The 24,629-nt window shown below is 41.0% G+C and overlaps 1 protein-coding gene across 16 annotated transcripts in view; it reads left to right on the top strand.

Moving 5' to 3' along the window:
- ANKRD44 (ankyrin repeat domain 44) overlaps positions 1–24,629 on the top strand; it is a 135,731-nt gene that overhangs the window by 11,852 nt on the left and 99,250 nt on the right. Inside the window, exon 1 of one of the 16 annotated variants that reach the window (XM_027637414.1) lies at positions 1,151–1,169. The exons of the other annotated variants lie outside the window; for them this stretch is intronic. The gene's annotated coding sequence lies outside the window, so the exon portion shown is untranslated. Of the gene's footprint in view, positions 1–1,150; positions 1,170–24,629 lie in introns of those variants that run through there. 16 annotated transcript variants of the gene reach the window in all.

The raw sequence follows: 24,629 nt of genomic DNA, 5'->3' as shown, positions 1-24,629 counted from the left end.
TTCAAGCAGTAGGCTTGGAGAGAAAACTCCAGATTTTTGCCTGTTTTTAGCAAAGTGTTCAGCTAATATGTTTGTTGCCGTATGTGTTCAAGGTTCAATTATTTTAAGCCACAGTAGATGTTTCACCAATAAGGTGATTTTTCTCTGCAGAGGGAGAAACAGTTTGCTCAGCCAGAGGAGAACTTGCTTACTCGCACTTTACCACTTAAGTTCATGCATGTTGTATTCCCTGTAAAGTTGTTCTGATCCATGGTGTTCGTAGCATGGCAAGTGGAACCAATGTAAAATCATCTCTCTGCCAATGTCTGCCTTAAACAAGCAAAAAAACCAGTCAGACCTAGTTTATATTGCTGATGCCCCTTTTTTGGGAAACAAATGTTGTTGAAGAGGAGGGTTGTATCACCTTAGAACCCTTAGAGGGTAGTAAAACTGCCTGCAGAAATATCAATAGCAGGGGCTTTTCTTGGCTGGGGGCAAAGGTGAGGCTGCAGGAGCAAGGATCTGTTCCCTGCTGGACTCCTGGGCCCTGATGCTCTCCCTACCTGCGTACCAGAGTCAGGCTTGGGGTGCTGTCTCTGGTTTCTCAGCTACCACCAGGCAGGCCTGTGCTCTGACTTGCCTTGAGGTGCCAGGGCCTGGCTAAAGCCAGTGTAGCTTTGTTGACAGTGACTGCCCAGGTCCTTGCTTCTGGGAAGGGGGCATGTGTGTGCATTTGTTTCTCTGTCTTTAAGATTAGAGATCCAACCTGTGGGCTTCTTTCTTTCGCTGTGGGGGTCTGCTTTGTTATGATGCCAGGCTTTTCCCTAAATAGAGGCTAACCCTGGATTTAAAGATCCCAGAAGGGAGAAAGGAGTTCAAGTGTCTTTTTGATCTTTGTTGCTACCCTGAGGCGAAGTTAGATCATTTGCTGTGAGCTGATCTCAGTTGTGCTTGGAAATTTACTGAAACAGCTACTCAGAAATAACTATTCTGAATAGATATTTTGGTGTGGGCGCTTGTGTTCTTGCATAAGACTGTTTGCTGCTCTGTCTTAATGCACTCAGAATAACTGCTGACTAAATACTCGAGAATAGCTCTATTGGTAATTGCCTGAGCACAGAAAATCCCACTACAAAGAACAAAGGCACCCCCCATTCCACCCCGATTCAAAAGAGGAGATTCTTCCCAAGGTATTTAAATAGTTGTGTTCATTCATGTCTGTTTAGAAAAGAGCAGTGGTAAGTGTTATGGAGCTTGACTTAAAATATTTCATATTAATTAACAAACAAGTACCAATTAATTTTACATTATGATGCTTAAGGGGTAGACTGCAAGGAATGGTATTTAGCTGTGGCTGTTTGGCAATTATGACCTTGTATATAATAACAGACTCAATAAATTCTTGATGTGAGAGAGCACCATTAATCAACACAGAGTTAATTAACTGTGCTGCTTATATGGGAAGTGCTGTGCAGAACTATCTGGATCTCTGCAGTGCTGCAGGCTGAAAATGTTTGATTTGTCTGATACCTGCCTCATTCCCACAGAAATTTCCCTCAAAGCTAATGCTGAAGAGGGAGCAACATTCCCTCCAGGTGACTGAGCTCCACACTGGTCCCGCAGTCATTCCACAGGTCTTTTCCTCCTGTGTCTCTAACTCTGGCAGACCTCAGATGTGTCACTGCCTCACTTAGGCCGTCACCTCCATGTAGAAGGTGGAAGCCCTTGGATGAGTGCTGCAGTACTGGTAATAGAAAAGGCTCTTGCAACAATGATTTTGGTCAGATTAATCCTATAGAAGTGCCCAAGAAATTAGGAATCAGTGTGATAATTAAGAGTTATGCTCATCAGATCTAATTTAGACTTTATACAGGACTGGTTTTTTTCTTGTGTGTTTCTTTAATAATTTGAAGGGCAGTCCAAAAAGGAAAAAATGAACAAGATTCAGCACACCTTCAGAGAGAAAAGCATTCTATCTCTGCACCACTTGCCCCTCCATAGCCCAAATAGATTTTGTCATTTTCCTGAATATGTGATGCTGGTAAGTATGAAATTGGCTTGGCCTTTTGGAGTGGCAATAACCATTTTGTTGGCTCAGTGTGCACGTTAATGTGAAGGATGAATTTCTGACCTGTCATTGTACATTTTTAATCATCTAGCTTACCTGCTTTTTTGATGTCCTTTGGACCACTTCCATTTCTGGGCTTACTGTAGGCTGTGTCACAGAAGAATTCAAAGGTCTGAACCATGGGAATGCTTTAAGCTTTCCAACAGCAGTACCCAGTAAGAACCAGTTTGGAGAGTTTGAGTGACTCCAATATGAGAGAAATGAGAGAAAAAAACCTGTTTTTTTTACTGCTGATATGTAAAGCCTCCTGAATTACAAGACTTCATATGCCCTGTTTTTATTCTTGAATTTAATTTAACTTAGAGGTATAGCACAAACTCTTTTCCAGTCTTTGTTTGTTTTTTAGTAAGTGCAGTTAAGTGTAATCCTTTCTCTTCTTTTCTCTCTGTCACCTGGGCTATTAGTCTTAATTAGAGTCCCATTTAGTAAATCACTAATACAAGAGTAGCTTTTAAAATACCACAAGATATGGTGACCAAACAGGGCCAGAAATAGATGAGTAAAACCTGTATAGTCTGAAAGTGTAGTGGAATGCTCTTAACTGTAACGGTGAAGTAATTTTAGGGGCCTTGGAGTGGGGAAGGGGGATGGAGGGGAAGAAATTTTCGCTTTAGATCTCAAGGCAGAGGGAAGTGATGGTTCAGCTAATCTCCTCTGCGAATGAGATTTTTCTGCCACAGCCACACCGCTTCTGTATTCGATACAAAGGGAGGCAGTAAGGCTTAGAGATAGAAAAACAACTGTTCTTTTATTTATTTTTTTTTTTTCAACTACCCACTCTGGGAAACAGAAGTCAACTGACACCTCTTCTTATTAACCCCAAAGTGTAGGTAGTGGTTATGGCCTGGCATTCCTACTTTTCCGCTCTCCCATCCAACTCCCTCTTTAAGGGGCTGGCGTGACTCTCACTGACTCCGGCGGCTCATCCTGTGCTCCAGCTGCCGTCCAGGCAGCACACTTCGAAATGCTGCTTCAGTGTAACACTTTCTCAAATTCAGGCTTGTGCCTAGTGTTTCATGAGCTGCAGGGGATTCCATCCAGTGAATGGGCAATGCTGTATTAAAGTAATATTAATGACAACTGCTCCGTTTTAGTACTAATGCCAATGGTACTTCATACACATGTTTTAAGATGTGCACTACGTAGTGCATATATAGATTCTTAACATATATTTTCTGTATTTCTGAGTTGCCTCAACCATGGTTTTCTTCAGAGCCATGTGTGCTATTCCTTGTTTTGAGAAACCCTTTCTCTTTTGCCCTTATGTTTTTCCCTTCCTCACACCTCTCATCTTTTCAGAGCGTGGTGGAAGATGGTCTGTGCTTTCCCCTGTTCCCAGTTTGTGTCACAGAGTTCACATGTTGGACTTCACTCCTCAAGTTCTTCCCCTTTTATGTTTTCATCACAGTCTCTTTTTTTCCTTTTTTACCAACTGCCACAGGACCTACAGTGCTGTGAAGTTGGATGAAAGGTAGTGGTTAAAGCTCCCTTTGCAGCAGTCCTTCCCTTGGATGTGCTGGTACAAATCCTTTGGATCTCTGCTGAGGTTTCATCATCCCCTTCATTCTTAGCTTCAGAAGAACTAGGATTGTTTTCTTCTAACACCACCAAAAGACCAGAGCTGTGGCAGTACAAGCAAGAGTCATTAGTTCTCAAATAGTTTTAGGTATCTTGTGTCATTTGTGGCTCATCATTTTGTGATGATTTCATGAAGAGATTTTCATCCATTCACTTTGGTCTTATAAACAACCCATATTTTTTCTCTTAAAACAAAATGCAAATGATCTTATAAATAATGTAATATAAATATGCTAGATGTATGTTGAAGACAATGATAAATGATATAAATGATAAAGGTTTGTTATATGATGTGGAAGGTATACAAGTAATGGATGCAATCAGAAAAGACTGAAAAATTAAAATGTAAAATAGCCATAACAATGTGAATTTTTACACAAATTACTTTTGAGTATGTGAAGGATGGGGAAAACACAAGACTGGAGATAGGCAAATGTTATCCCTTTTTTTAAAAGAGGGGATGTGAGGAGCCAGGGAATTACTCAGTGCAATGCCAGCATTGTGAAGTATACAAAGCAAATTGTTGGACAGACGATTTATAGGCATCTAGAGAATGTTAAGGTAATTAAAGAAAGAAAACCACAACAAAGGATGGAAACAAAAGTTCATCCTAATGAAGGGCCCATGTCTTTACTTATTGCTTGCAAAGACTCAGAGAGATGGGAAGGCTGGTGTTATTTCAGATTTGGAAACTACAATACCATTTGTTATAGTTGGTTCATGTTTTAAAAGCTGTAAGTATGGTGAGCTGCATCCTGGTCCCCCAAATTTCAGCAGCATTTGAACTTCCCTGTATTTTATGCATCCAACCTGTTTGATAGCCTAAGAGAAGAAGGAGGATTGTGATTTTGAAAAGTCATAAAGTGTTTTGTTTCCAGAAGTCTCTGACATGACAGAATTTCTCAGAGATTCTCAGAATATCAGGATTTCTGAGAAGTGAAATGTCTGCTGTTGATTTTTCTACTCTGTTCAGGGAAATAAGACTTTAGTGCCCTCTTTTTGGAATTTGCATTCACAACATCAGCAGGAACCACCCTGTAAAGGCCCCAGACTTTTACTCTAGCTGTGAGAGGGATAATAAGTGCTAGGCTTGTTCCTCTTATGAGTGTGATGAGATAGGCTGACATCTGGGCAATTTTCAACTGTTTGTAATTTGGGAAGTTGATAAAAGAACCCACTGTATTTTCACTACTTGCTTTTCGTGACTGTTTTCTTTGCAAGACCCTCAGAAGGGTACTCTTCACTTTCTGCCAGTGATGCAGCTTTCTGATCAAGCTTTTGCCATGGCTGCAGCAAAAGTGGTCAATGATACAGGAAAAAAAAGACACTTTTGGCATGAATAGAAATGACAGGATTTTGTTGCCAAGGCAAGCAATTCCAGTTTCAGCATGCAAAGGGGAAAAATATGCCATTTTCTAATTTAGTGAAAGCTTTAAAACTGAGGGAAAAGAAATGTACTCTAAAATATGTAACGAATTTAATAGTGTCTGAATCTACCCAGCATTATAAGGTAGCAATGGCTTGTAGATACTGACTCTTCTCTTCAGAGGCATTTTTAATCCTTAAATGGTGCACTATAGTTACTTTCTTGCATTCCAGTACAAATATTTCCAGCATGTTATAAGACAGATGGATGAATGCAAGGCAGAAAGATAAAGTGATGCTTTCTGATCAGAAGATTTCTTCTTAATAGGTCTAGAAGAGCTGTCTGTTCAGGGCATTTTGGTTCTGTTGGTATAGCTGAAGGATGATTGAATGGAAATTTTAATATTGGGGGTGACCTAGATCTGTATAAGAATTCTTGCTCTTAAAAGGCTCTTTTATTAATGGCTTACCAGATGAAGGAGTATATCTTATAATATCTTCTAAATATTCAGAATTTTGAATATTATCTTCTTCTGGCTGCAACTAGACAAACCAGAATTTCTGCTGCTTGTATGGATTTTAAAGGTTTAATATATTTGGCTTCCTTTTAACATTATTCCTTTCAGATGGAATTTATTATAGCAATTTGAGAGATTTAAGAGAACAGACATCTGTACACAGCAGACTTGAGAGTACATTTACCTGTTTCTCATGATTGTAGAACATACACTGCAGTTCCTTGAGAGGCCTTCAAGGTGAAGAAAATTAGATCTAATCTTGAAAACAAATGGACAAGTTAAATGAGGAGAGTGACAGTAGGAAATGTGATTTCTGTATACCTGGGCAGGTTATTTTGTGATTTGAGAAGCCCTTGTGATAAGGCAGGAGCTCTCTGTGGCCGATGCCAGTTCGTTCTTTGAAGTCTGTGCTCTCAAACCACATTGTAAATACTACCTTTGCCTTGGCAGGTTGGCTGGGTCTCACAGATATATTTAATGCATTCTTGAAAGCATTTGAGCTTGTTGATATGTTTCCCATTCCACTCAGTCCCTCATGAAACCGCTGCAGTTGCTTGTTCCAAACGGAGGGAGCTCTCGTGGGGGACCGGCACGGAGAACAGGAACGATACACTGCTGTGTTTCCATTGGGAAGAAGCAATGGAGACATCATGCTTATAGCATTTCCTTGTGCAAATGTTAGGAAAATTGTCTTTTGAGTGACAGTGCTGCCCCAGAATGGAGGCTTGGGCATTGATTTTCATCTTCCCCGTGAATGTAGAAGGGACGTCCCGCCTGGTTTTGTAAAGGTGTAGGTTTGCACATAACCAGCCACGCTTCCCTAACGTTCAAGGAGGCCCTGACCTCACTGAGAGCTTACATTACGACTGATGACCCCTGTGTTTGCAGCTCTGGGACTGAATAGCTTAGGTGAACCCAGTGTTACTATTACTGTATTCCTCCAGAGCTCGTTAAAGTCAGCATACACTGTTTGGAGCTATTGTCTTTGTATTGCCAGTGCTTGAATCTTTCATAAAAACTTAACACCATCTTTCCCACCTCATCCTGGCTCCAAATGGTTATTAAATGCAGTATGTTGATCCCCTGTGACATTTCTCTCCTTGTTATCAGAATAGCTGAGACCCTTTGGCTGCCTTTGCTTTTCCCTTCTTGAACTTTGTCTTGCTTCCTTTTAAGCCACCCAAAGATTCTTCTCTGAATTGTCTTATAATTATTTTCATCTGCTTACTTTCTTTGAATTTTTCTCCTGCTGTATTCTTGTCTTCTGGAACTATTTTTTGCTGTATTTTCTGCCAACTGTAATTTTGCTTGGCTTGTGCTCCCAGCAGCATTGCTACCTTGCAGGGTTTCTGTAGGGAGAAGAGGCCTCTGCAGATGGCCTGTGGGCAACTGCTGTGACCACGGGAATCCGCTCAACATGTGTCCTTAAAATCAGCACCCGGATAGTAGGGCTGGGGAGGCAAAGCCAGGGATTTCAGTTCCTGGCAAAGCCCAGGATTCTTCAGTTAACTAAAGAATGCTTTGTGTGACTGCACACACGTGTCGGTGATGATTTTACACCCAAGTGCTTTGTGAACAATGAAACTTCCAGATAGTTTTCCCTTGTTTCCTGGTTGAAACCATTTCAGACAAAAATTCCTCTTTGAAAGTTATTCTCTATCACAGGGCCATAAGATACTGTGCCTTGTTTTGTATGCTGTCTGGCTTTGAACTATCTGGTGCTAAAATGTGTGTGAAGCACTCTGTCATGGTATTAGAAGGCACCTGCTTTGCACCTAACTGCAATGTGGTTTCTAAAAATGTTGACTTTTTTATTAAAAAATTTCTTCTGGCCTGTGGCTTCATGTAGCTTCATGCTTAAAACAGCAATAAAGCCACATGCTATCTCCAAAAGGTGTTATTGAATGTTCAGGAATGTGTTTAATATACAGATATAAATTTAAAATTCAATCCCTGAATACTGTAATAAAAAAGTTAGGACTAAAATAGTGATAGGCCATTGGTTTTTATTATGACATGGCAGGAATTTCCGTGAACAGTGCATAAAAGACCTGGATTCTCTGACACAGGCTGCCCAAAACCAGCCAGGGCTCCTGTTCCCTGGTCTCTAGTAGCCAGGGCAGTGATGATCTGTTCCCTCTGCTGGCTCAAGCACTGCCTGCCAAAGGAAATCCCAAAACTGAGTGATGCTCCAACATAACTGCTTTAACAAGGTGCCTTACAGCTGTGTAATTTCACTTTAATTGGTCCTATCTGTTTTATTTCTGATGTCTGTCTTCTCTCACCTTGAAGTCACAATTATTTTCTCCCTGAAGACTGTGTTGAAAGGGTGGCAATATTTTAGTTTGCACAGTATCTCTTGCAACCTTCAGATGCTTGTATGTAAAATGTAAGCTTGACTGTGAACCTGACAGCCAGCAAAGAAAAGCAGTATGGATCCCTTGCTGCCAGCCCCTCTCCCAGGCTGTGCACACCTGAGCAGTGGTGCTGCATCCTGAACTGCTTATGAACACCCACCTCGGTCTAATGTGCTCCAGGGAATAATTTGTGCCTTCCCATGTGCCATTCTGGCATGGACCTGGGATTTCTGAGACCAGCTGGCCTGGCTCACTATCAAACGATACAGACACCCCTTTATTTGGAGGAACAAATTATGGGGAATATTGATCTTCTGAAAGACATTCGCTGCTTCTTGTCTTTCATTCCTGCTTCACCTTTCAAGGTGAGGGTGACAGAGCAGGACAAAGTAATTGCTTGGAGGGCTGTCTGGGGCTTGTGGGGCCATCTGCTTTGCAGGCTTGGTATAAACTCCCTGCATATGTGTTGTTACTCTGCAATATGTTTATACAGTACGTGCAGGTTCAGAAGAAATGTGCAGCTAGCAGAAGAAATGCATTTATCTTCTGCTGGCAGAGGCAGCAGCCCTGTAGCACTAACATAAAATATAGTTGTTTGCTTGTGGGAAAAGTTGAAACCTCTCTTCTCTGATTGTTAACCAGTTTCTTCAAATGTCACTTGCTTTTTACAATTAACAAAATACCTTACTGAAGCCTTTCTGGCATTTTTTAACTCTTAGGTTTCTGGGTTTGTGTTAGTGGTCTATGACAATAATGGTAAATATATTGCCATTCAGGAACCTCTTTTTAGATGTTCAGACATAAAAGCTTGGTTCCTCCAAAATTTATGGGCGTGTTGCCATTATCTTGAGTGGGACTAGCATTTTCCCCCTGGCTATTGGCTTCTGATGCTGGGAGTGCTCGAGAGACACCCTTGTTTGCATTTTATGTGTGTCTGTTGGCATGAGCTCTTTGGGCTGGAATTGCAGTGCTTGTAGAGCATCTCTTGGAGCTTTCATACTGAAGTATTAATTCAGAGGAGTAATTGGGGGTAAATTAGTAGGAATTCTCAGGTTGTATATAGAATTTCGGAAGATTACTGCTAATTTCTATCTTTGTCTTTAATTTAAGTGTTAATCTTGGAATTACTGAAACTGGGTGTGTAGCCCTTGAGCCTGTATGGTGACAGCAGACAGATCTTGGTCTTGCTTTTAACTTAGGCCTTGTAATTTTCTGAGTGCCCTGAGCTCTTGTCCTGGCTGTGGCACTGGCTCAGTCCAGCGATTGGCTTCACCTGGGACCTTCAGGAGATTCCCCCTGCTCTCAGAGGTGTCTGACACCTGCTGTTGGCACTCTGCCAGAGGCAGATTTTGGCACAGCACTCATAGGTACTGCCTTGACATGTTCCCCCATGCCTACATACTGAGGGGGTGTCTCCCCTTCCCAAACCACGGGCGTCGTGCTGCCTGTGCACAGGATATTTCTGTGGTGGTGCCATGGCTACAGTCAAGGTGTCCTCCATTGCTGTGCCAAGTGGCTTCTGCTGGGCCATTGCACCAGCTTTTTCCCTTGCCAGAAGGAGAAAATAAACTCTGAACACGATATTTCACTTGTGGTTGGGTCTGTCTTTATTTTTGTGGCTGCTGAAAGAGCCTGCAACTGGAGTGGTTTTCAGGATGTTGCTGGAAGGAATGGAATGGAAAATCATGGGGGTGTGTCACATGGCACAGGCTCAGGAATTGTCTGGCACCTCTTGCTTTAAAGTGATGAGCTTTGCTGCATTTGTTATCCTCCTGGTGACTCCATGCATTGGGCACTTGGGAAGACAGAAGGAAAAGGTGCTACTTTGGTAAATGTTGTGTGTGGGAAATATACTTATTTTCTGTCTTATCTTTTGTGGGGATGGCAGTGTTCTTAGTTTCTGAATAAGTACTTCAGATTTTCTTGATACTTTCTGTCCTAACCTCTTCAGTGCTGTTTTCTACTGTTACACAGGTGTCTTTTTTTACACCCAACCGTGGTTAAAGTCCCTGTGCAGAGCTTTATTCTGGTACCTGTATATTTGGCAGCCATCACCAACAAACGCCAGTCATTCCTGAAGGACAGGACTAGAACTGACATACATTGTCCTTACCTTTCTGTACACCTGATTAAAAGCTAGGAAATTTTCCTTTTTGTATATGATAATAATATTTAGTTTAATTTATTACTGTCACTCTTTTCCTCTCAACAAGATTTGTACCTGCAGGAATCCGCTCCAGTAATCTGAAGATGAAATTATTTAAGTCTAAATATTATAAGAAAGGGGAGAACATGATATAGCTGCCACGTTGTTATTTGTTAACCATAATATTTTAGACAATGAAGAATGCTTTACTGATTTTTGTAATTAGTTAAAATACAGTTTCTTCATGTGTTGTTGTTCAGGATGTTAACTGCAAGTTTAAATGAATCTCTGCTGTCTTAAATTACATGTGAAATACATATCAGCTTGTTGCACTTAACAGCAAGGACATTCTGTAATTGTTCTGCATTGTGACAGACAATTTTATATGCATATTTTTTTCCCACCATCATTTCTAGTATCCAAGGATCAGTGGTCCATGAAATCAGACCTGTGTGACTACTCCTGGTGTATTATCACTACCTAATTTTCTGTGACAAACTTGGGAAATACAATATGGTGGAGGGGTTTTGGTTGCCTTTGTTCTTCTGGAAATGCCCTTAGTTTTATGTTAACTTGACAGGCTGTATGACATCCTGGCATGGTTGCCTAGATGTACAAATAAACTTGCTTGATAAAGTGACTGCTGCCTGTTTCTCCAGATGGACAGGCAGTAATTCAGTCTGGGGAGACTGAGAGAAGAGGGAGTAAGACCACAGTGTGAGGAAAGAGACAAAATCACAAAATTTCTCTCTTGGCCCAATGGCTTCCTTTCTGTGTATGCTTCACAATGTTATGATATGGAAATTTGTGTCTGTGCTGGTGTATTTGTGGTCTGTGTTGCTGATCTGGGGCTCCTAGATTCTTGTGTATGCAAACTACGATGAAGGCAATGCCAGAGGAAGACAGGAGCAGAGATGCAAGAAAAGAAGGGTCTGATTCTTGAAACCTTCTCCTGATGTCATCCCATTTTGCAAGTCAGTCTTTGTGATTGCAGCAGATGTAAAGCAACTGTATGGGAGTATGGCTGAGAACTGAGTTTCAGCCTGGAAATTACCATGCATTGAACAATGAAAGGAATCCTAGAATCAGTAGATAAAAGGGAATACTCAGGGGATAAACCTTCACAGCTATGCATGGCAGAGGTGGGATTTAAGGGAGCTTTTGGACTGTCTCACAGCTTTTGCTGTTTTGATCAGTGCTGGTTTAGGCCCATCCTCTACAGCTCATCACTTGCTTGAAGCTGCAATTCTGCTGAAAATCCTAGAGCCTTTAGAAAAATGCAACTATTTTGTTGTTTCTTTTAGCTCTGAGGATCCACCTCTTGTGTATACTTAATAAATACATAATTGCCTTTAAAAATAAAAACAGGTTTATTTTTAAAAGAAAATAATTATACATGCTTAAAAATACAGATAATTGCGTGTTTATGTCTCATGATATTCAAGAGATATAAATGTGTGTCTGCGTGTGGGTGACATTTGCTGTTTAATGCCAATATCCTGCACTGAAGAATGAGAAGCCCAGTGTTTAGCAGCAACAGTGAAGATTTAGGTCTGCTTACTTTCACATTATATAAATGAAAAGGTACATGTTTAGGTTATATTAGCTAGGCAGTTATAAAAGAACTGGAGGCAGATTTGTGCATGTACTGACCAGTAATAATTTTATGTTTTGTAGTCCACTCTGTGTGAAATTGAAATATAGCACACAAACATGGATACCCGGGGCAACAGCTAATGTTATCTTTAAGAAAGAGGGGTATTGCAAGCAGCATATGGACTTCCATGAAATATTATTAAGCTGGGAGTAAACTTTTCCCAAACAGATACAGTTTGAGAGGTACAAAAGTGTAATGTTGTATTGTGCTTCTGCTGGGAAGGGAAAGCTTTTCAAGCTGTTTTCAAAATGCAGTGTTTAATATGAAGCTATGTATGTCAGAATACAACTGGAGTTATGCCAGGACTAGTACAACAAAAGACAGAACAGAAACAGACTGGAAATTTTCTACAGAGAACAATAGTGTGAGCAAGTTGTCACACATCAAAGTATGTATAGAAGCTTAAGCTTGCCTTCTTTCTAAGGTTGTATTGTATTTCTGACTTGGAAAACAATATTACAACATCTTAAATCAACTTTTATCTGATCTGTCTCACTAGTTCTTGTTGTTTCTCTGCCTGATGATATAACCTTTGTTTCTTTCCTAAACCATGGCATTGAAAAGGTTTTGCTGCCTTTTTTTTTAAGTCCTGGCAAAACTCAAGGGAAAGTCTTAGACTGACTTGGTAGAATGTGTTCATCACTAAACTGCAGATCAGGGGTGGGTTGGGGGGCCCTGCTTCCCTACCCACTGCCACCAGTGCTCCCTGCCCTCTCTTGGGAAGAAATATCATGTTATTTCTAATCAGTGGGATGTTCCCATCAGCAGTCCAGGAAGCTCAGGAGTGGAACAGACTTCGCTGGTCACACCCTGAAATAACTAGGCATGATGTTACGAGCTGCAAAAGTTTATTCTCAAATATGCCATTAGTTCAAAGCAAACAGTGTTGAGAAGGCAGGAAGGGATTGTGTTCAAGGTGCAAGGTTGACTTCTGTGCTTTCTCACAAGACAGTGGGTAGGTTTTAGAAATTTTCCTAACAAAGGCAAACAAACCATGTGGGCAGCAGTCAGGGCCCCAAAGATAAGGCAGCAGAGCAGAGTTTGTGCCATGATTTCTTTTGCTGTGCCTCATTAATAATGAAAGAACTGAATAATATAATGTGGGCTAATGTCTGGCAGTAGAAGCAGTGGCCTGGATTTGACATGTAGTTGGTAAAAGTGAGAGAGACTCTCTGCTTCTCCCCCCTGCCACTGTTATTCCAGTTGAATTGAAAACTACTTTTACTGTCTCCTGCTGTCTCCTCTTCTGTCAATCAGATGGGAGTCTCAAACTAAGCTGCACAAGTTGAGAGTTTTTGTCTGGAAAATACTTACACATTCAGAAAATTCACGAATGCTCTGTTCAAGCGTTGAGCTTTTTTGTTATGTCCTTCTATCTTTCCTGTTCCAAAGTGCTATGAGATCCCACCTTTGATTTGACTGATCTCTGACAGGGTGATTCATCTTGCCAGGTAGAAGCTGACCTCTGTCTTCTGGACTGAGGATGGAAGTCAGTCTAGGTTTCAGGCAGTATTACAGAACTGTGGTGGTATAGCAGAGCTGTCACATACTCCAGTTGTTTTCGCTGAGAGAAATTCTTTAAACTACTATTTTAGCCCATAACCAATTTCAAGTGTGTTCAGTGTGTGCATTTTCCCTCCTCAAACTTCTCAACTTTCTCTTTTTTTCCTGTTATGTAGCATGTTCAGAGGATGCTTACAATATGGGGTTTGGAAAATTGGTGATACTTTTTGTCTGCATGGAGACTTTTCAGTCACAGATGTCCTGTCTGCATTTTCTGTATGCACTTGCAGATTTTATTACTTGAGGTTTACCAAGTGATGAAGTCTCTAAGATCAGGTAAAATGAATTGGATCCTATAAACATCCTACTTCCCTCCTTCCATGCCTTAATGATGAACTCATTCCTCTCTGTAGTGAAATTTAGGATTGTTATAAACAGGAAGCATTATCAAAACAAATTGGCTGCAGCCACCCTTAGGACTTCAATTATATTTCAAGATTTTGCTTGAACAAAATAGGCTATAATTGTGCAAAACTGTTGGAGCTCTGATTATATCACTATATTAAAAAAGGAATTGCAGTATTATGAGAGAAAATAACGACTTTCATAAGAAAGACTGGAAGACATCTAGTTCTAAAACTTGGCAGGGTTAGTTAGATAATTGGAGGTCTGGGAGGTCAGCCTGTTCCATGCTACAGTCTAACAATTATATAATTAAACTGCTTCCGCCTCCTTTCTCCCAAATAAATTTTGAAAAATGCTGTTCTCTCTTTAGCATGGGGAATAATGAAAGGTATTGACTATAACTATGAATTACCTGCTGAACTCTGCAGAAGCAAGGGGGTTACCATCTTTTTGAGTCCCTTATCCGGATTTATTAGGGCTCATTATATAACAATGGTACTGTCCAATTATTGTTTATATGGAAGTGTGCTTCCAGGAGGAATAGATTAAAAAAAGCCCAAACAAACACAAAAACTGACCAAAACCAAAAAATCCCCAACCAACTTCTGGTAGCTTTTGAAAGCAGAAGTTTAGGCTAAGTTGTAGCTGCAAATGTATTTGAATTTTCTATAGCAGTTTGCATATCTACGGATTGCTCTTACCTGGGCACAGTGGCTCCAGCTGGCTCCTTTGAAGGTTGTCCCTTCTGTGTCTGGGTGGGCTGCATGCCTGCGTTTGCCACTGCCTTCACTGAGTCATGGAGTTTGTGGTCCTTGTACCTTTGCACCCTTTTTTATTTTGTGCCTGTGTGGTAGGTCATGAGGAAAACTTTTCGTTGTTCTTACATGTTTTATATGATATGTCACCGATGCACTTCTGCACAAACCTATCTGTCTGGTCCTTTTTGAGCCAAGCAGAAGCACAACTAGTACAAGCAGGTGATTTTCAGTTTGAGGGCTGAGTGCTGCCCTGAGCAGACTCAGGCATGAAGAACTAGAGGTGATGATGCAGAAAGGAGATGATGAGCCATGACCGTGAAAGGTGGAGGCTGCTGACCAGAAGCTTAGGCAGGGTCTGCTGCAGACATCAAAGCTGTTCATTTGATTTTACATTGCTTGTTTGGCGTTTGCTATTGTTAAGCTGCCTGGCTGTTGTGCCTGGAAGCTCTTCTAGTTTCTGTTTTTGAAGGATGAGCAAGAAACCTGTAGGTAAACCTGAAACCTCGATGAGATGATCTTGTTTTGCTCCACTTCCCAATAATTTTTTTTTTCCCTTTTCTTGTGCTAAAGAGACTTTTTGGGTTGACTGAGGGGAAAGGTAGAGGAGCAGGATTGATCTGGGGTAACCAGTGGATGCACACAGGGTAGGTGGTGCTGACCCCAGGGCACTGGCATGCCCTGCCCTGCAGGGTGTGCAGGCCCTCCGTGCCCGCACTGCTCACCTCGGCTGTAATTACAGCAGAGATGTCTCGGCAGGGGAAGTTGTTTGTAACCCCACTGCTGCATGTCAGTGCTGTTCTGTTGTTACTCATCCAGGCTGTTGTTGGAGATCCAGTATAGCAGGGAGCTCAGGAAGTCCTGGGGTCAAGTGCCCTGCAATGCAGGCAACCAGCCAAACCAGGTGGTTTGCATTTCTGTCGCTCCTTTTTAGAGCAAGCTGGCCTTGCTCTAAAAGATGGTTATTAAAGGTATCACAGAAAAAAATAGCACAGTTCCTTTCTCTCCTGGTGCATCCCGATGAATGTATTCATTCATGTTAGTCATACCAATCTCTTAAGTCTTCATACATGCATAAGCAAGACTTGACTTGTCATTGAAGTTCAGCAGGTGCATAGTTGTTAAAAGTGCTGTGTCTTTTGTAATTTTTTCCTGATCTAGCAATTTGGCCTTTACTGATAGCCTTAGGTTTAAACAGCACAGAATATAAAAATGAGTTAGTTATGCTGCTATGCTTGTTTTAAAAATAATTATAAGAAGTGCCTTTGGGTTTCTGGGAACATACGTTGGCAGGAGTTGCATTTCAGTGGCTTTGCATGGTACCAGACTTTTGCAATGGCTGAGCTGCTGTTCTGAGAAAAAAACCCTTAGCAGGAGATTTATGGGAGTGCAGCAGATTTTGCTGGTGTTTGGACTTCCGTGTGTCAACCTCAGGAGAGTCTGGTGCTGGGTGTCTGAAGAAATGCTGGTCAGGGAGTTTTCACATCTTTAAAAAGGCATATAAAACCTGAGTCTGCTTTTAGGGAAGGGCAGCCCTAAGGACCAATCTGTTGATCTTGCCCTGTAACCAGTGAGGGCAGAGAGTGTCTGGTGCAGAATTGGCTGCTGGTGACCGAGGGGGGAGCCTGAGTGCCTAAAGCACCTGCAGAGCTGCTCCTCCCAGCCTGATGAACAGCAGCACTGGTACGTGCTGGAGCAGCCCAAGCTAGTTTTTCTGGCATGGTCATGGTATGTTGTGCTGGTGATGCAGTGAAACTACAATATATAATTTTCCCTTGAATACTGTGTACTATATATACACTGTACTATCCTATCCTTGCTCTGTTGTGATACAACAGGCATGCAGAGCGATGGGATCCCTAATTCACTACTAGATGTTATGGCAGAACAATATCTGATACTTTGAATACTTGTTGTAAAACAGTACTTTTTATGCAGAAAAAGGATGTATTATTATTTTATTTTACAATAAGGTATATAAGGTATTTACTGGGAATAGTTCACTGCAACTATGTTTTCCACTGCGGTTTAAATATCAGCAAGATACAATGCTCAACTGAAATGTATTTCACCTATTGACTGATCAAATTTGAATACTGAGTCCTAAAAATGGCATATGTTTGGTAAACACAGCTGTTGGCTTGTTTTCACAGAATCAGTTCTCTGGTTTCTCTGGTCAGAAAAACACAGTTTTCTGGTTCAACTGCCTTTTTCTACCACTTAAGACATGACGGTGCTTATACCTCAGACTCTCCCTTCAGCCATCCTTACCCCTTTTGTGGGACACCAAGTCCCAGAAGAGACTTGGCAGAAGAAACCCCAAACATCCTGTCCTCAGCAAACTGCCCCTGCTCCTCCCTGCAAAAACCTTTGTGGATGAAAGAGTGTAAGAAGCCTCTGATGAAGTTGGATACACTTCTAATCCATTGTCCCATTCCTAGTTGTGGTCAGCTTCCCAAACTGTCAGGAAGGTGCAAGGATGCTGAAAGCACACAGATGGAGGATGATCTCTCCATCCACAAAGGTTTTCTCATATGCTCCTATTGCTTGAGTTGGATTAAGGCCTGAAATCTTAACTTTGGAGATATTTTTCAAAATATGTTTGTTTGTGTATATGTAGCATGTGTGTATGTACGTGTGTATACATAAGATGTATGTGTTTATGAAACAGTGCATATGTTATATATAAGTTTTGACTTCTAGATACAACAAATTTCTTGACCTAAGGAAGCACAGTGAAAGGATCCCAGTAATTACTGGCAGTGTTCAAAACTGTTTGCCTCTGTCCATGTCAAAAGAGAAGCTGAGTTGTCCACACCAGCAGAAAGTTACAGGGTAAATTCTGCTTGGCATAATTTCTTAGCAACTAAGAAACTCATAATTGGCTCCATGTGGGCAGAGAATTTGTCTGTGGTGAAGCCAGAGCTGCACAGCAGACATGGAAAGTGTATTGGAATGACTAGGTAGGGTAGGGGGTATGGCATTTGTACGGATGCTTTGTGCTCTGGGGTGTTAATTGTGGCTCCTCAGAAGCCCTGTCCAGTTTTGGAAGGGTTTCTTCTTTTTAATCCCTCCTCATTGTGCTAAGAGGAGGTGGGTTACTGTGGATGGTAAAGACTAACCTACTTCCTGAGAGACAGATACTTCATTGTTTCTTTCCGATATTAATTCAATTGACAGTGAACTCTGAGCAACATTCAGCAGAATTGGCTAGTTTCAAGTGCCTTCAAAATACTTAGCCAAAGCTGAAATAAATAATAATTTTAAAAAGCCAAACTTAATAAATAAGCCAACTCCAAATTTTGCAGGTAAATCTTAGTAATTGTTACCTGATATTGTAATTCTTGAGGCTACTGTGTTGTCATTACTACTTTGATACTGTTTTAGTTATGTATGTTAGGCTGAGGTACTGCCTTTCTATGCCAGCCTCAGAGCTCTTTGGCTTAAATACAAGAAAATGACAAACAAACAAGTTCTGCCCATTCTTGTTTAAATGCCAACCAGTACCATTAATGTCATAGTTGTTGTTGTGAGCCTAGTATTACAGGACTTATGTGAGCATTTATTCATATTTTAAAACATATTGATCCTTTTTCATTGCAAAAGGAAAACAGCATGACTTCCAGAACAAAAGCTGACTTCTTTATGCATGTTTACTTTCCTTTAACTCTGAAAAACTCAAGCCTTTCATTTGAGACTTTGAAGATGTCTTCTGTCTGTGTTGTAAACTCAGTGCTTGCTTCAAAGCACACATGCAATTTGTAGACTTGTATTGCCTAGGGAATTCTTGGGAGCCCTTGCTTGCTGTGTTGAGATGAATGCACACAGAAGTTCAAATACTTCCTCTAATTTTTAATTTCAGCAAAACCAAGGTTTTGGTTTTTTTTTTTCCCCTGCAAACAGAACCTGAGCTCTCACTTCTCCATCCCTTCCTTTCCTCTCTTCTCCCCTCTGTGTCAGACTTGATTCCTGTTTCTCTTTAAAGTGCCAGTGAGTAAAAACACAGCGGTAAGTAAATGGCCATTACAGTTGCAATGGCATTAATCTTTCATCAGGTAGAAACCTCCTCATCCTCGTTGTCATGGTGAACGTGCCACTGGCTCTCCCCAGGCTGTGGTGCCCATGTTCCATCTCTCCTGCACTGTGAAGGTCACTGGTGGCCAGAGGTGGCCTCTGTGGGTGCCCAGGGCTGTTGATGTTCACCCCCTGCTCTCCGTGCAGACACAGACTGCACAGAAACAGGCAAAACCACTGAGCTGTTACCAAGCCTTTCTTCCAAATGTTAATGAAAACCAGCTCAACCAGCAAGGTATTAGATACGTAATTCATTTTATGAGTATTTCCATCTTCAGTTTAACCAGCAAGTGCTTATTAGTTAAAAATGTTGCCAATGCCTGAAGGAGCAGTCTGAGTGAGCAGATTTTAAGGTGCTGAATGAAGCCCAATTCCAAGGCATCAACTAAATGAAACTGCCTAAATACTAGAGGTGAAGGAAGAGGGCTGTGTGGAAGCATTTCTTGCAATAAGCAAAGGATAAAACCTGTGCCATATGTTGGTTTCTATCAGCCTCCTGGAAGGGAGAATCTTCTGGTTTATTTTTTTCTCTCCTGTGTTTGACATCGGCTGGGAGAACTGAAACCCAGACCTTTGGGTTGCCACGTTCCCATGCCTTTCAGTTGTGACATGGAAGCTCAGCAGACTCTCCATCTTGTCACCACATGTGTCCTGGCATGGCTTCTCAGGCTGGACTTATTCTGGGATGGAGGCAGTGCTGAATGTAGCTGTGCACACATCCTTCCCACAGCCACTGTCAGCCACAGTGAAAGGGGGAGGAAGTGGAAAAAACCAACCTAGCAGTGTGTTTGCAATCCCCAGTTTGAAATACCTACCCTGTTAGATAACACGCCATTACTTGCTTGGGAACTGGGTGCTGTCTCTTCTCTTGGTGACATCTCAGTGAAACGCAGAATTATTTTTGGTCCTGCCATATAATGGAAAACAGTCTCGCAGTTCAGCTCTTCCCAGTCCTCCTGGTGATGTGCAGTTGTCCTTCAGGTCCATTGTTTCCCTGTTGTGCAGTAGGGGTAGGAGGGAGTGTGTGTTAGATGTGATTGAGAGAGTCTGTGCACAGTGTTTGGAACAGGAACTGGTGGAAACTGTACCAAGAGATTTTGCTGTGCTTAAACTTTATGGAGCAATGTAATGAATGTAGTTATAACTTGACACATTATTTGTTATTAGATTGAAACTTTTCCATTTTTGGCAGAACACGTTGCAACAACAAAATGCTGTTTTAAGGACTTGCTTTACATCCCAGCAGCAATTTCAAAGTTCCTGTGTGTGTTGGGAGAGGGTAAAGACCAAAGTGCAAACACAAGCACATTCATCTGCAAAGGCTACAAAGCTGCATTTTCTTAAAATACATTTTTTTTTATGTTTATCTTGAAACAGTGATTAATGCTTATTATTTAACAAAGGAATTCAAGGACTTATAAATTTTAGAGCAGTGATTTCTTTTTCCTCAGATTTTATCTCAAAAAAACGTGGAAGGTTTGTTATGTGAAGAGTTCATAGAAGACTTTGGGATTTGCTTTAAAGAAAATTAGTCTTTCTCCAGACAGTTTCATACTGTCAAATAGCTTATCCATGTAGGCTGTGATAGTATCACAATGCTTTATTTTTGCCTCCTTCATGACTTCCAAAAGGAAGAAACAGAAGAATATTAACCTTTTCATATGTACATTTTTGAAAGTATAAACTTAAAAATCCATGAATGTGCTTCTGTAAAAATCTCTTCCCAGCTGGGTTCCGATAATCCAACTCATTTCACTGTTGTCTTTTGGTGGTGAAAAACAGTCTTGCTATTTACGATGCATTTTTTGGCTAGTTGCCATTGCTTGCTGTTTATCTACATGCCTGATGTTTTTGGTGGAAATACCCATGGTTTTTTACTACGTGTAATCAAGTTAAGCATAGCTTAATTTGCTCCTTTTTTGCTTTGTTTTATTTTTGATGGTGAAGACCTGCAGACTTTTGTTTGGTATGCTGGACCTGCTGAGGGAATTTGTGAACACATCTTTTGTATTCCCTGGTTGCTGTCTGCTGAGCAGGAATCTACCCTGGCATTACTCAATGAAATTTTAAAATTTAAGAGCAACTATTTTTATTCATGTTTGTAAACTGAAAGAGAGTCAGAGATTTCAGTTTCTGATGGAAAACAGAACAAATATATGCAATTGAGTGATATAGTGGTAGAGCTCAATTTATTAAAAAATTGGTTTAGCAAGCTTTCAGGGATAGTTTACTTTGTGTATAACATACTCTATATGCTCCAAATAGTTTTTTAAAATAGTGATTGTTAAATTCTTAAAAAAACCTACTTCATCTGGTAAGATGAAGGATAGCTTTTTCATGTGTCTGAAGTAGGTTAGAGATCCAGACAGCAAATGGTGGCTTCTGTAAAGTAAACTGCCTGACTTGATTATCTTGTTTTAAGTGTCTTGATGAATGTCATTGTGTCTCATCCATAAATATTTTATAGTTGTCTAATGTATGAGTCAAATCATCTATTTTTCTAGGCCTCCTTAGGACTGTGAGAGTTTTTAGTAGGTATCTAACAGAGTTAAAAAATACTTGAAAAACTACTTTCTACCTTTTCCTGGTATATTTCTGTAGTTGGGACTGAAAGTAAGTAAGCTTATGGTGTGAAAATATTTGTTAAAGACCTTTCCAATGTTTGAAGAAAGCTCTGATCTAAATTTCTCTTCAGGCTGGACTGAAACACGAGGATCGCTTGTAAGGATTTTAGGAGTTGACCTTCTAAGCTGATAGTGTTCATGCAGGTTTTAGATGTGAGCTGCCCTAAAATAATGTGAATGTCAGTCTTGTAATTTGGCACACGCAAACCATGATCTTTCTTTTCTCATATCCTAGTATAGCATCATGATGTCTTTGGGGTGGGGCTACCTAACATGTAGTTTGTAATGGAAATTCTCGTCCTCCTCTTGCCACCCCTTAGATAATTTGTCACCTCCTTCCTCCACCCAGGATGTTTTCCTAGTATTTGGAAGCAAACAGATAACTGCTAATAGATGTGACTATATTGCAGCATATCCTTCCTTTTATGCCAGCCAAGCCATGCTGGCAGGAGGCAACTTTAAGACCTTCAGAAGAAAGTATAAATCCTGGCTATAGCACGTCTAATTTTGTTTCAGGTCTGAAATGGCTGCCTGTGAAAAGTAATTCTGTTCTGTCAAGCAAGAAGTGGTGGCACAACATTTAGAAATGACTGTGTCTTTCCTATTGCTGTTTTCCAACATAATGAAGTGATGGAACCGCCTCACGAACCTGACTTTGAACATTGGCGTGTTTTGTTTATCTTGAACATTTTCTTCATGCAGCTGAAGCTTACTGAGCAACTGAACTTCTGGAGGCCCCTATTCCTCTGGTGATTTGTTGCTTGAATTCTTACCTGACACTAACATATTACTCTTCTCTTTCTTTTTTTTCCCCTTTCACAGAAGATTTCTGTTGTTCTACAAGTCCTCTCTCTCTCCACCTCAGAATCAAGAAGTTATTTTGTATTTCAACAAGAACTTTTGTTGTGTTTTTGGTTTATTTAGAAGGAAATAAGTGAAACAGCTGTCAAGCAAGGGTCTACATTAATGATTTTGTCTTTCTTTTGAAATAATGCCCTAGCTAGTTGTTCCTGCACTAAAGTCTACGTAAACATAGTTGTGGCTGAGTTTTTCATGTTATTTTGTAGAAAAAGCAATAGATTTTTCTTTCTTTCTAGAGAAAAAAGACAAATAAGGCTAGTTTTTCATATCATGCCCTCATCATGAATTAGGCTGTTATTGTGCCAGCTGACATTCAAATACAAAACACCACAAGAACTTGTCCCAGCAGGACATACTTGTTGTTCCCTGGAGAGGAGTGTGCTGTTGAGACAGGTGAGGAGGTGCAGTAGTGGTAGCTGTTGCTCTGTTGGCTGTGTTACCAGTGCTTCTGTCACCTGGTTGCCTCAGGGGAGGTTGGTGTAAACATCTGTGACAGCACTGCTCCTCCATGGCCCTGTCTGGGGAAGCAGTTAACTTGGATCCGGGCTGGGCTGTATCCAACTACACAGTGCCTCTTTTTGTCCCCTTTAGCTGTAATCACATGAGTGTAGTGTGGCTAAGATTGCTTGCCTGTGGAATGGGAAACATTTTTCCTTTTCCCCTTTTTTTTATGTAAAGAAAACCAATGTGCTGATCTCCGTGTCTTTGGAAGCATTGCTTGGGATAACCCTGGGTTGCACAGACGCTGCTGCCTGTGAGTGCTGCCTGCAGGCCCTGCTGCTGATGGTGGGCTTTGCCTTTGCTCCTCCTGGGACAGTGCTCTCCCTGCCCTCACATCTCTGTTTCCCTGCCTGCAAAAAGGGGACAAGGCACTCAGACCTTTAGTGTTTGTAAGGGCTACAGTGAATGGCAGCGCTGTGGTGTGGTCTCCACTTCCCTTCTCCCTACCCATTGTTTACGCTGGGCCTCAGATAAGATGAGTATCTTTTGTTTTTCCTGTAGATAATAATAACAACCTGTCTCTACCAATACAGGATTAGGTTCCTCTTTCAGGAAGATGTGGGAAGAAAAAAATGACCATGTATTTGGTGAAGTATGTGTGACAGAAAATGAAGGGAATGCAAAATGGCTTTGCTGAGCACCTTGGAGAACCTCTTTGCCTCAGCCATGTCAGCCATGGCTTGCTTCTTTGTCACCCAGCAAGATCTGCTCACTGTCAACGTTTTCCCTTCATGAAAATACTGTCTTGCTGCTTAATGGCAAAAAGCAATTGTCACGTTGCTGATAATTTGTCACAATTTGTGATGAATAACAAATACAGGTGTTGCTGTATGGGTTAGTGGGTTTCCGTCACTGACGTGATGAATCTTTGGCATCTTGTCGCCTTTCTTTTAAAAAGAAGTTTTTTCCCTTCCTTATCTCTGTTAAGATTTTTGTGCCTCTGTTGATATGAAAAACTGACCTGTTTGTTCTGATCATGATACTGGCTTGGATTCAGTTTCAGGTCTAACTGTGAGATACTCTGTTGACATCTTGTTGGCTGAAGCTAACAATGTAAAAGCTTTGATTTTGACACAGTTTTATGGGAGTGTTCAGATGTCAGCCTGTTGCTCTGGATGTTCTTGGATATTGGTAGGAATGCAGGTGGGAGGATTTACGGATCAACACCTGAAGGGAATTTGAAATCTTCAGACTTATCATGTGTAGGACTATAAGCTGGGACAGAGTCCTCTTGTCTTTTTCCTGCTCTATCCTGAAATGTGGCTGCTGTAAAGTATTTGAGAAGCACATGCAGAGTGGAAATTTCCTGGAGGGCATTTGTGGTTTTCAGTGTTAATTCTACTGCTGGAAGTGGACCCATGGTTTGTGTCTCCCCCTTCCACCTTTTTTTACCTCTCACTGGCTCAAGGTAAATTGGTGTTGTAGATGTGATTTTATCTGCAGAGACTATGGAATTGGTTTCTTTGCTGTTTACATGATTCCTCTTTGCAATGCATCTTCATTATCTTACGACCTTTGCTTAATGCAGAATTCTGAGAGCATGAGGACATATTGGTTCTATTCTGCCCTAGCCTAACTGTGTCCATGCTGTTTGTAAGCAAGACCTATATTTCCTGTGGCCTCCTTTATCTCTTTTTGTTCCGTCTTACAGAGAATAGGGAGAATTTGCGGTTTGGTTTTTTTTATTTTTTATTTAATATTTATATATATTTTGGCTGTCTTATCCCATGAAATGTCCTGGCATTTAGCTGTAACCTGCAGTTACTCAGATGATTTGTTCTCTCCTTGTCTTCAGAGTTTAGTTGTGCTTTAAATGGGATTTATTTGGATGGCAGCCTCTTGCACTGCAGCTCTCTTCCAGAAGGGCCTTTGGGGCCTGTTGCCATAAGATGGGAGTGATGGTTTTAAACTAAGAGGGTCCACTTAGATGAGATACAAGGAAGAAGTTTTTTATAATGGTGGTGGTGAAACACTGGCACAGGTTGTCTGGAGAGATGGTAGGTGCCTGATCCTTGGTAATGTTCAAGGTTAGGTTGGACAGGGCTCTGAGCAACCTGATCTAGTTGAGGATGTCCCTGTTCACTGCAGGAGGTTTGGACTGGAGATCTTTAACAGTCCCTTCCAACCCAAACTGTTCTGTGAACATGGATTGCTAGATCTTCTACTTACCCATCAAAA

The sequence above is a fragment of the Corapipo altera genome, unplaced genomic scaffold, assembly GCF_003945725.1.
Source record: "Corapipo altera isolate COAL_440 unplaced genomic scaffold, ASM394572v1 45, whole genome shotgun sequence".
Taxonomy (NCBI): Eukaryota; Metazoa; Chordata; class Aves; order Passeriformes; family Pipridae; genus Corapipo; species Corapipo altera.
This window is presented reverse-complemented; position numbering and strand designations above follow the sequence as displayed.